This window comes from Furipterus horrens, unplaced genomic scaffold (genome assembly GCF_987537825.1).
Source record: "Furipterus horrens unplaced genomic scaffold, mFurHor1.1.pri manual_scaffold_5, whole genome shotgun sequence".
NCBI classification, from domain to species: Eukaryota; Metazoa; Chordata; class Mammalia; order Chiroptera; family Furipteridae; genus Furipterus; species Furipterus horrens.
The window spans coordinates 137,551,030-137,564,765 of NW_028327175.1; positions in this window are offsets into that span (position 1 = coordinate 137,551,030).

Genomic DNA, 13,736 nt, shown 5'->3' on the forward strand with positions numbered 1-13,736 from the left:
GCTTCTGTATCTAGAATGTTCTCCATGATGATCTGGGTCTTTGTTGTCTACGTCTGTAGTCTTATCTCACATTTACCTTCTATTCATGTTTTAGACATGTTGCCCTTTTCTCCTGTTTTGAATTATGTGCTAAGTAAGCCCTTTCTCCTAAGGATCTCCATGCATGTTTGCCCCCTGCCTAGAGGGCTTTTCCCCATCTTGTCAGTCTATCTCTTGCTATTTCTTCAGAACTCAGGTGTTTTGTTATGTTTTTTTAATTGATTTTAGAGAGAGAGGAAGGGGAGAGAGAGAGAGACATCAATTTGTTGTTTTACTTATTTTTGCATTCATTGGTTGCTTCTAATATGTGCCCTGACCGGGGAATCAAACCTGCAACCTTGGTGTATCAGGATAATGCTCTAACTAACTGAGCTACCCAGACAGAGCAGGACTCAGTTTTAATGTCACCTTCTCAGAGAAGCCTTCCTTGACCTCTCCTCCAGTTGCTTAGATTCCAGTTATATGTTTTTATTACACTCTTTTTCTTTGTAGTCTATTAGAGCTGTAATTTTATGGTTTTGGGGGCTAGTTAGTATTTTAACACACGCACATACACAAACACTAGAGTACAAGCTCTGCAAGGAGAGGGAGTATGTCTGTTTTGTTCATTTTAGCAATAGTATCTAGCACAGTGGCAATTACATAGTAGTTGTTCAATAAACATTTATCAAAGGAAAACATGAATAAACAGGTGAATAAAACTATAAAAATAGCTGTTTAGTCCCCAAGAAGTTTCTAACTCAACAAATTAAGCATATCTATAATCCTCAAGACCGTGATTCAGAAACCACCTGATGCTGATTTCTATTTATGTTCCTGGATGCATGCAATTTCATCACCTATGGATGAATGCTTAACCTAAAGATGATTTGTTCCATAGTAAGCATTACTGAAATCTAAAATAACCATAGGTTCTCCTCACTGTATACTGATCAGAAAGCTGTGAGTTGTTGATGATGAACTGATTAAACAAAAATGCAGTCAATATGTCCACTTGAAAATCAGTTGATAAGATATGGAATAAATTTGGTATCAAAATCCAAATAAAAATTCTCTAAAGCAATGGAATGAACAATATTCTGTGGGACTTTATGACTTGGATTGCTACTGAAATCACCCTCAACTTCCACAACTGGTTTAAATTCCACGCATGCCTGCTAAAGCCTCAGCTGGCAAGAGAGGGTGACTAGGACTAAGGTTGTGGATTATAGTTAGTTTACAAGTATTGAAAGGATGCATATTGTAGATTAACTCAGCAGAGTGAGAGATGTGTGGGAGATTAATGATAGTAAAAACACAAAGCAGCTGCTGTTTGGTAAGCCACAGCGAGACAGCCACAAACCAAGAGACAGATGAAATGCTTTAGATATGCACACTGGTCCCTGGGGAAGCAAACTTATGCCACATGTCAAGAGGCATGGTATTGCTCCTCCTGAGAATGTGTCATAAGGAAATCATCCAAAGGATAAAAAAAACCGATACAAATATGCTTCTAGCAAAATTAGAAATGATCTAAGTTGTCACTAATTTGGGAAATGTAGGAAAAACTAGGTATATCAAATATTTCTAGAGAAATATTATAAAGATAATTAAAATGACAATGCAGAAATATGAGGACATTTTACAAATAATATTAAATAAAAGGTAGAATGCACAATTGTATATCATAATTACAATGATGTATAAAACTGCATATCTAGCTTGATGAAAGTCAAAAGGATAGACATGAAAAGAGAATGATGGAATTTAGATTTTTTTATATTTTTGCTTTTTGTGATATTTTAAAAAGTGATTAAATGGTAACTTTTTAAAAGAATGCTATAAAATTCATTTTCTAATATATGCCATAACTATGAATTGTGAAGAAACCAGAGTTGCAGATATTCGTTTATGTTATAAAATGGCACTCAGCTATATTTGGTGGAAAAAGCATTTAAAAGCATACATTTAAAAAATTTTAGACAGACTTGCAAAAACAGTAACAGATTTTGCAAATATTTGCTAGTACTATAATCATATGAGAGTTTTCACATAAATTCAATATAAGGACTAAAGATTGTCAAATGTTACTGTTTTCAGAAATGTTTGGGCCAGACATGAAGTAGGATATATGTATATATATAATGAAGTCTGTCCTGAAAAGTTCAGCCATTGTTAATATAACGAGAGCGGTTTGCTCATCATCAATGTAATCTGACAGCCAAGGAGAGTGGACTGGAATGCGCATGGGTGAACAATGATGACTTCACTGTACTAGTCAGTAGGGGTGGTAGACAGCATTGAGTGAGCTTGTGTACTGTGTGGCTGTCACATTCAAAATGACTGAGCAAGTAGAACAACGAATTTGCATCACATTTTGCGTTAAGCTTGAACATTCCTCTGTGGAAACTACTCAGACGATTCAGAAGGACGCAGCTATAGACAACTGGTCAATGGCAGTTTCATTACAACAATGTGCCTTCTCATGCATCATGTCTCATGCAGAGATTCTGGCAAAACATCAAATCACCCAGGTGACTCAGCCCCCTTTTAGCCCAGATTTGATGCACTTGTGATTTCTGGCTTTTCCCAGAACTAAAATCACCTTTGAAAGGGAAGAGATTTCAGACTGTCAATGATATTCAAGAAAATGGGGCAGCTGATGGTGATCGGGAGAACTGTGTGAGGTCCCAAGGTGCCTACTTTGAATGGGACTGAGGCATCATTGTCCTATGTACAAGGTTTCTTGTATCTTGTATCTTCTTCAAAAAATGTCTCTATTTTTCTTATTACATGGCTGGATACATTCTGGATGGTGATGTCTTTATCTTGATTACTAAAGTATAACAGAAAGCCATTTGGCAATAGAACAGAATATAGACATTTTTTAAATGCCACAATTTCTTTTCTTTTTTATCACCTGGAAATAATCAATTTTAATATTGTTTGAATACTCTTTACAGATTGTTTAATTTGCTGTGTTGTTTCCATGAATGAAATAAATTATATCTAACCAATCCCATTTTTGGACATTTCCATGGTTCCTAACTATTTACTATTACAATTGCCATTGTAGTTTAATTCCTTGTATATAAGTAGTCATATATAACTTTGGTTGCTTTCTCTGGAAAATTTATCAGAAATGGAATTGACAAGGAAGATTACATAAACATACATTTTATTTTTTATTAGACTGGAAAGCCAATGGTTTTGAATTGCTTTACATGTTTTCTTCCTATCCTTTCTACCCATTAAATTCTCATCCAACCTCCAAAACCCAGTTTTAAGCTTCATGTTCCAAGACAATTTCACTGAATTCTACAATGCTCATTGATCTCCCACATCTTTTATTATTTTTATTTTTGAAATAATTTGAGACTTACAAAAACTTGCAAAAGCAGTACAAATTATTTCCATATGCTCTGAATTTAGATTTTCCAAAATTAATATCTAACATAACCACAATATAATTATCAAAATAATAACATTAACATTGATATAATACTATTCTCTAATCTACAGATCTTATTCAAATTTTTCTTTTTGTCCCACTAATGTCCTTGATCTGGCGCAGGATTAAAGATTTTTAGTTTTCACATCTCCTGCTACCCCTCCAACGCAGGACAGTTTCTCAGTCTCCCTTTGTCTTTCATGGCCTCAGGGCCGGCTTCATGGGCATGCTACCTGTCCAGTTGCGCAGGGCCCTATAAATTCGTTTAATGCTCTGCTGTTGCTGTCTTGAAATTCTTAATCACTTTTGAACAAGGAACCTCACATTTTAATTTGAACTGGGTTCTGTAAATTATGCAGCTGACCCTGAATAACCTTAACACTTTTGAAGACGTTTGCTCAGTTATTTTTTATAATAAGATATCTCTCAATTTAGGTTGGTCTAATTGTTTCCTCAGGTATTGCATTTTTAGTAAGAATACCACAAAAGCAACATTGGGTTCTCCTCCCATGCATTGTATCAGGAAGCTCATAATGTTGGTTTAGTCCAATCCCGGTGATACTAACTTTAGTAACTTAGTCAAAAGGATACCTGTCAAGTTTCTGCGCTGTAAAATTTCTTTGTCCTTTCATACATATATTCAAATTGCTCTCCAGAAAGATTTACATTTCTCACTTGCCTATCTTCCTGAACACTCACCAAAGATAGATTATATCTTTTTATAAGATTTCCCAATTTTGTATAAGTAAAAGGACTTTTCTTAATTATTTCAAGTTACTTTCCTTTGACTATTAACAAAGCTGAATTCCTCCCTCCATTGGGCTTCCATATTACATAGCCATTTATGTTTCTTCTTTTGACAATAAGTCAAAATTTCTTTGGCTCAACCTGCTTCCAGTCCACCTTAGTGACTAAATAATTCGAAGAAATATTTGTGAATTGAAAGTGTACACTTACAGCCTAAGAGATAAATTTACAGTACTTTATTTTTAAATTTCATTTATTTATTTTTGGAGAGAGGGGAAGGGTGGGAGAAAGAGAGGGAGAGAAACATGGATTGATTGCCTCTCCCAAGCCCACAACTAGGGACCAGGCCCGCAACCCAGGCAAGTGCTCTGACCAGGAATCGAACTGGTGATCTTCCACTTTGCGGGACAACGCCCAACCATCTGAACCACATCAGTCAGGGCTACATTATTTTAAATGTTTAGGGAAAGACAACAGAAACCTCTTTTAGAAAGTGGTAATTATCTTTAGTATGTAACTGTGTACTCTGAGTTCCTGAAGGGGATACGATAAACTGGATTTGGATCTAGGCTACTGGGGAAGAATAGAACCCTGGTGACTTGCTCACAATAGGTTTGTGAAGTATAAAAGGGGTAAAGAGAAAAATAATTGAAAAGAAGAATCCATTGCTGGAGAGCAATGGGGATGAGATAACCATCTAACAGAAAACCTGTAGGTATTCTGGAGACCCCGCTGGCATGACTAAGTCAAATCAAATGCATGTGTAACTTATGACCCAGCAACTCCACTTCTGGTTATGGCCTTCAAAGGAATTTTCTCACCAGTCCCTACGAAGACATGTTTGAAGATGCTCATTAAATAGTGCAAGTGTTGTTGTTGTTTTAGGTGGAAAGGAATTGGAGAAAATCCAGAATTGGAGTAAATAAGATAAACGGTAGATGAACCACGATAGAGAACTATGCAACAATCAGAAACACTAGATTAGATATACACGGAATGACTGGAATGGATATTAAGAACATAGTGCCAAGTGAAAAAAGAAAATAATAGTAATGTGATATCATTTACATATGTTAAAAGTACATATACAAAAACATAAATATATATTTTCATAAGAATGCAAGTAAATTTAAAAAATCTATGTTAAATGCATTAAAATGGTTGCCTATGGAAGAGAGGAGAAAGGAATTGCTGAAAGGGGATAAAACTGAATGTACTGAAAAATAAAAAATGCAACAGACAGTCTTTGCATGGATTAATGATGATAATGTGTTAAGAACTGAGGAAGGTTTTAACTCTACATTCAAGAAGGGAGGAAGGAAGGAAGTGGAGGGAGGAAGAAAGGAAGGTGGGGAAGGTCAGAAAAGGAGAAACTGAGCAGACAGCTACCTCTGACCAGTAATAAGCCTGTGCTCCCTTTTGTCACAGGGCTTTGCATGTGCTGTTCCATCTGCTAGAAGGTCTAATCACCAACACACACTTAGACACACACACACACACACAAACTCCTGTTTCCTTCACAAGTCAGCTCAGTCATCATTTCTTCAGGAAAAGCTTTCTATGACCTCTTTGATGAGGCCATATCCCCTTATTATAGTAGCACTTAATACCAAATACCCTCTTCTTTTGGGCACTAATTACAACTAACAATGTTTGAATTGGAAAAATTTACATCTATTTGTGTTGTTCTTTGATTAATATCTGCTTCCCACTAGTAGACCATTAGCCCAGCAAGGGCAGGAATGGCATCATTTTCCTTTTCTAAACCCCTGACACAGTCACTGATATAGAGCAAGTGACCAATTAATGTTTGTTGAATAAGTGAATTAATGAAAGGTTCAACGGATGAACTGAAAAAATAAAGACTGGAAAAGACAGTCAAAGTGGAAGGACTGTGCAAATAGTCACAAAGTCTTGAAAGTACTTGCCAGAAGGAAGGGACGAATGTTTTTAAGTTTACCACACCTTTTGCATGCCAGGCATTATATATAGATTATTTTACTCACAGGTAGGCATTGTTATCCCTATTTTAAAAATTGGTAAAGACTAAGTCTTTGTGCTCTCAACATTTCTGCCTTTTCCCATTTACTATTTAGGATGCAGGCATCGAGAGAAGGATAGAGAAACTCACCAAGAATGCTCACTCAGGGGAGGGAAAGAAGACAGAGAGAAAATAAAGTTTAAGAGAATGCAGGGGGATCCTGAGTAAACTAAAAAGGGAAGTGGCTACCAAAACAGTATTTCTGACATAAAGCCAACAGTGATCTACATGAAACAGCTCACCCTTAGGGTGGAGAATAGGCTGAACGAATAACATAGTGTAACCCTATAATTTAAAATCTAGATGCACAGGTCTCATACTCAACTGCCTTTAGGGACCAATAGGCTGATGGATACAAGACAGCAGGAAGTGGTGGGGCCTGTGGGGAATTAGAGAGTGCATATGAGTGCGGGCCCCACCTAAAGGTATTCAAAATCAATTACAATATCACTCACACATACTGTTTTAGTCAAACAAAACAAGTCCACTGGCAGAGTTCTGTCTCCAGTTTCCAACTGGTGACCCTGTGAGTGCTCTAAATTCTAGAGAAAAGAGCTGATATGTCAAAGAAACAGGTAACAGAAAACAACCAGTAGAACCACAGTAACAGAAATCCATAACAACTTGGTGGGGTACATGTGTCTAAGGAGTCATTTTAATTCATCAGTTAAATTTAATAAAACAAATCAGTAAATAGAGAAAAATTAATGACTCAGGTACAAGGCGTTACAAGATGGAATAAGTCACTATTGCTGTACTTTGGTATTTAGTTCCCAGCTCAGGCTCTACAAAGTCTTAGAAATAGGCAGTCACACAGGTTACAAAAGAACCTTTTTCTTCTTCTTAGTAGAAAGTCAGTCCCTCATCCTCTACGTGATGTAAATCTTGCCTTCATGTCCATTTAACTTTAAACCTATCAGAGTCCTGTAATGTCCTGTTTTCTAAAATTGCTTCTTGTCTACCTACAAAAGACTTCTGATTTCTTTAGTCCTGGGTGACAGGAAAATAATATGGGTTTGAAATCCAGTGTCTACTCAGGGCCCAATGAAGATGCTCAATAAATGTCCAATGAATCCAATACCGATGTTTTTAAAATATGTCCACAGATTTTTTGATACTTCATTCTTCAAAAACTGAACTCTAATACCTCTATCATTGAGTATGGTCTGAATTAAGTAACTTACTTCTAATAAACTGAATAGCAGATGTGATGACTGTCAAGAGTTGGATCTTAAAAAACATTCATCTACTCCTTGCTCTCTTGGATCACTTGCTCAGGGGGAAGCCGGCTGTATGTCATGGAGACACTCAGCAGCCCTACGGAGAGGCTCACATAGTGGGAGACTGAAGCTTCCTGCCAACAGCCAGCCAGTAAGAAACTAAGGCCTCTGAGCAAGAGCCATATGAGTGAGCAATGTTATGAGTTACTCCTTGGGTTTCAGTAAAATCTTCAGATGACTGCAGCCCTGTCCAGCATGCAGACTGTGACGCCTGGAACTCATACCGTCCTTCTAAGCCACTTCTAAATTCCAGACCCTCAGAGACTGTGTGAAATTATATTTATTCATGTTTTAAGTTGCCAAGTTTTAGGATAATTTGTGAAGCAGAAATAGATAATTCATGCCTTGGTTGGTGTGGCTCAGTGGATTGAGCGCTGGCCTGTATACCAAAGGATTGCCGGTTCGATTCCCTGTCAGGGCACATGACTGGGTTGTGAGCCAGGTCCCCAGTTGGGGGTGTGTGAGAAGCAACCACACACTGATGTTCCTCTCCCTCTCTTTCTCCCTCCATTCCCCTCTCTCTAAAAATAAATAAATAAAAGCTTTAAGAAAAAAGAAAAGAAATAGATAATTCATATGCCCACTGAAACTATTATTATATTATGATATACACACACATCATTATACGATGTTTAAAAGTTAGCTGTTTGGCCCTAGTAAGTGTGTCTCAATTGGTGCGTGAGTGAGAGGCAAGGAAACCGATCCATCTTTCTCTCCCTGTCTCCCTACCTTCCCCTTTCTCTAAATAAATAAATAAAATCTTTAAAAAGAAAAAAAGGTAGCTGTTTTGGAGCTTGCCTCTTTCACTTACAGCCTTCCTCTCCTCCACTTTCCATTTTTACCACCTTCAAAAGACACCAATTCCCTTTTTTTTGGATATTAAAATGTCCTAAATAGAATATTAAGAAGTCCTTTCCCCCCTAATGGGCCCCCAAGAGAGATTTGTTGGGGGCAAATCATTAGCTTCTTTCTGGTGTGACAGATGTAGGAGGAGATATTTCAAATCCTCCAGATTTCTCATCGATCTATTCATAGATAATCTACTTACTTCACTTACATATCCATTTATTCACCCAAGTGGATTTTTATAACCAGCAGCGTCAGCTTGGAAAGTGAAGGGAAGCAGTCAGAAGCAAAAATTCTATCTAAGCAGGTCTTGGGAGTATATGTGGATAAGCCCATGAGCGGAAGTATTGATATTTCCTGACTTGTAACAAGAAGAAAGACTGGAGCTTTGGTGATGGTGGAGTAGAGAACATTAGAATAAGCAGGGCAGCACTGCAGAGGTGTGAGAATGACAGACACCACATTTTAGATGTTAGTTTCATTCTATGGTTTCTTTGCTGCTCAGCTCTATTCACCCACAGATTTAGAATGGAGGCCTAGAGACAATGCGTCTTTGTTTTACAGAACATTCTTTCTGAGAGCTCCTAGCAGAGTCTGGTACAGAGAGGAGAGTGAGGAACTATTGCTGCCAAAGGGACTGTCAGAAACTGTACATGACTTTGTGCATGGAATCTACTTCCTCTTCCCTAGAGATTTTGCAAAGCAATGAATAAATAAAGAATGGCTCTGAACAGTCAGTGTAACTAAAGAAAGAGGAAATGTCGTCTTAGAAGCTTAATTTATCAACAAAGATCTTAAATAGAAAAGAACATATATCACAACCCTAGGAAAATCCCTCTTTCATTTTTTTCCAATCTACAATATTGCAAATTAGGAAAAAAGCTTAAAGTATTTGATCCCGTTGCTGAAAAAACACTCCCAGTCTTGGGACTGACAACTTAATACATTTTCCACCTGGTGTAAATACAGACTCTACTAAACTATAACTTCTAATCCTCAGATTCATTAACTTTAAAATGAAGCTAATATTTATCTCATAAGATTATTGCAGATAAAATAAAATAATTTAGGGAACTGTAAAAAGTGCTTAATAAGTGATAACTGTCTTACATTTGGGGCCCCCATATTTGAACCTGAGTCAAGGTGTTATGGTTGAATTGTGTACCTCCCCCAAAATGTTAAAATCCTAACCCTCAGTACCTAAGAATGTGATTGTCTTTAGATATAGGGTCTTTGCTGATGTAATCAAGTTGAGACGAGATCATTAGAGTGGACCCTAAGCCCTGGCTGGTGAGACTCAGTGGGTTGGGCATCTTCCTGCAAACCAAAATGTCATCGGTTTAATCCGGCTAGGGCACATGCCTGGATTGCGGGCTGTGCTCTGGCCCTGTCAGGGCACTTGCAGAAGACAGAAGGCAACCAATTGATGTTTCTCCCTCACATCAATGTTTTTCTCCCTCTTTTTCCCCCTCCCCTCCCCTCTCTCTAAAATAAAATAAAAATTATTTAAAAATTTATAGAGTGGACCCTTAATACTATATAACTAGTGTCCTTATGTGAGGGAAAGACACAAAGTCACAGGGAGAATGCTCTGTAAAGATAGAGGCAGAGATTGCAGTGATCTACCTACCAGCTAAAGAATGTCAATGATGGCTAGTCATCACCAGAAGCTAGGAGAGAAATGGGGAACAGATTCCCTAAAAAGAAATCACTTTGCCAACACCTGTATCTCTAACCTCCAGAACTGTAAGAGAATAAAATCATGTTGTTATAAATCATGCAATTTGTGGTTCATTGTTATGGTACCCCTAGGAAACTAATACCCATGGATCTGAGTGCAAGTGGTTTATTTTGAAGGTGAGTCCAGGAACTGCTGATTGCAGGTTGGAGAACTGAGACCAGGAAGGGAAGGACAGCAATAGAGTGGGCTGATGAGTAGGTTATCCCTGCATGTGAAACTCAGTCCTTTTAAGAAACTCCAGGAGAAAATGTGGAATTTCCTCAGAATTATCCTACCTCTGAGGAGTGATGACATGGGTGTATTTATTAGTACAAATATTTGTGTACTAGTTTTCTGTGGCTGCTATAAGAAATTACCACAAATGTGGTGGCTGAAAACAACAGATTTGGAGCCAGAAATCCAAAATCGTTATAATTGGAATCAAGCTGTCAGCAGGACCTAGTTTCATCCAGAGGCTCTAATGCCTTTCCCCTCTCATGGTGGTTACTAGCATTTCTTAATTTCTGGCTAAATCACGACAATCTCTGCTTCTGTGGTCACATTGCCTCCACCTCTTCTGTGGGAAAGCTCCTTCTCCCTTATAAGGACACATGTGATTGCATTTAGGGCCCCCTTGGATAACCAGGGATAATTTCCCCATCTCAAGATCCTTAATTACATTTTTGATCATATAAGGTAATAGCCATAGGTTTCAGGGATTAGGACCTGATACCTTTGGAGGACATTTTTCAGTCTACCATAATTGGTATATTCATCCTTCACCTTACATTTACCATTGATTGAAGGTGAAAATTCCTTGGCACTCTGGCCTGCCCTGCAGGAGTTGAGAAAAAGTCCTCAGGTTGAAGTTGAAAGCTCTCATAGAAGACTTTTTGGGGCAGGGATGGGATGAGAAGTCCCGGAAGGATGTTGATGGGACACCAATAACATTGCCATATTACTATTATTTTTGTTACTAATTTGATTTTTTTGTTAACAATTTCAATTAAATAATCATAGTTTAATTATTGTTATTAGCTATTTTAATCTAACTTCCTGATGGACCACAATATAAATTATTTGCACTACTTGTGTGGCTATGCTTAGAAAATACTATCCCACCTATTTGAACTTGATCCTTTCTACAAGGTTGCAATTAAGCACATATTGCTCTGTCATTTCCTCCAAAACATCTTTTCTTTATCTTTTTTAGTACCTATGCAATCTCATTAATCTCTATTTGGTCATGTATAATCATCTTTCTCAATTGTATATTTTTCTTAACTATATTTTAACAATGTCAAAAGTAGAGACCATGACATAGATTTTCAAATTCTTAATGTTGTGATTTTGGAGATTTACATTAATAATCTGGCAAGTAAGTTTTCATCAGGAAATATAAAACATCTACTTTGAGCCTATTATGCACTTTTAGTTTCTTCAAGGTCTCTTGTTATAACTTACCTAATACCTTGCGGGACTGCAACATCAGCAGCCTTATTGTACCATGCCTACTTAGTGACAGGTTCAAACCAGTTTGTTTATAGAAAATAAAAGAATTGTAATACATGAGTGGCCAAGAAACACCTGGCTTATTTCCGAAGATCTCTGGAGTATTGGGATTTTTAGCGGTGGGTAAACTAATGAAATAGGGAATGTTGGAAGAGGCACAAGTGAAAAAAATAGTTTGGAGTTTGGTTTTAAACATGGTAAGTTGAGTTCTGTAGTTACCTTGTGGAGGTGCCCAGGAGGTAGGTGGCTACAATACTGAAGCTTGTGGAGAGATGCACTGGGGAATCTCTGCAATAGGTAGATGGATGAGATCACGCTGGAAGAGCAAGTAGAACAAGAAGAGAAGTAGCAAAGAGGGCCAGGAGTAGAAGAATCCTGAGAGTCAACAAACACTGAAGAAGCCAGAGGAAGAAGGAATGGGGGTAGAAGAACCTGAGGAAGAGGCTGTTAGGGGAGCCAAGGGAGTCAAAATTCTAATGTGAGAAGGGAGAAATGAAGTGGAGAGATCTAGTTAAAAAAGAAGGAAAAAAATGATGTAATTCAGTGTACACTTGAAAAAGAAAAAAATTCACAACTTGAAGGTTCTTGATGACTTTAATGAGAGCATTTCCAGTGGAGTGGATGAGTAGGGCCAATTGGGTTAACAGACCTCTCAAAAGATAAGGGCTCACAGGAATCTCTGGGTATAATCCTTGTGAAGTTACTTCAGGGGAGCCCAGTGCCCCCTCTCAGCCCAAGTGTCCAGGAAAGTTCTGGAGGATCCAAGAGGATCAGAGCCCAAATTGAGCTTAGCAGTGGATTGAGTGAATGGGAAATGACACAAAGCTGAAAAACCACTAAGATTAACTTAGTAAATTTCCACTTTTAAGTTTGTGTTCAAATAATAGATTACTCAAATTCAAGATGGGAGAGATTTAGCTTGGCAACAATTGCTTCAAAATGATCCAAAGATTTTAGTTGATTATAAACTTAAAATGGGCCAAGAGTATGACTTAATTCCTCAGAAAGCTAGGACAGGCTTGGACGGTGATAATAGAAAAGAGGAAGTGGAAACACCATGAGAATACTAGTTTTTTGGAAAGACAAGCAGGGAAGGAGGAAAATGAAACAACAATCGAAAGGAGATAAGGTTAAATTAGAAAAGACAATTTAAGGATGGAAGAGGTTTGAATATGTTTATAGGTCAAGGGGAAAGATCCACTAGGAGGGGAAAGGTCCACTAGGAAGGGAAAGAACACACGAAAGAAGAGAATTAGTGATACTGTAGTTTGATGAAGCTGGAAATTGATTTTGAACTGAAATGCTGGTGCCTCACCTTTGGAGAGACTCAAGAGAAGGCTATAAAAAGATGGGAGTAACCATGAATAAGTTGTTTATTGGGAAGGAAATCAGACACTTGGGAAGACCACAGGCAAACGTTTTCAATTTGCTTGATGAAGTAATACTCCAGTGGGAGAGGCTCTGCTGTTTGAGAGTGTGTGTTAGGAGAGAGAGCAATTGGGGAAATTGGAGAAGTTGGAAGGGATGGAAAGAATTCCAGAGAGAATGGGAATCTTGGTTTTTGAAGTGAGATCCAGAAATTGGGAGGCTTCTTCTCAGTCTCTTTAAGACCAACACCCACAGGAAGCTCAGAATCTGTTAAGCCTGTTGGCTTTTCCCTCTTGGCTCAGGACTGCCAGGCCAAACTGTGTCAGCAGTGTGCTCAGGAATCATAAGCTTTCTTTTCTTTTAAATAACCTTAGTGGCATTTTTAAATTTATTCATTAAAAAAGTCTTTTAGAATCAATCATTTTGAAAAACATGTTTTTATTCTCGCAATGCCTAAACCTGTTAAAAATCTTGGCGAAATTACTAAACAGGCAGTATAATTTAAAGAGGTAATACAGTTGCAAAATACTGAAACGCAGATGAATCTGATATAGGTCGTTATCGGGCAGTGGTTATTAAGGCAAAAAGCGTTTCAAAAATCAAATAAATATGAAGAATCATGAACTTGCGAGCGCCGGAGGGTCCTGAGAAATTCGGCAGTCCACGAGGGAGCCGTTCGAGGGTCAAGCGAGGGGTGGGCGTTACATAAAAGGAAAAAGGTTTTCTCGGTCCGGTCCTCAACACTTAACGGGA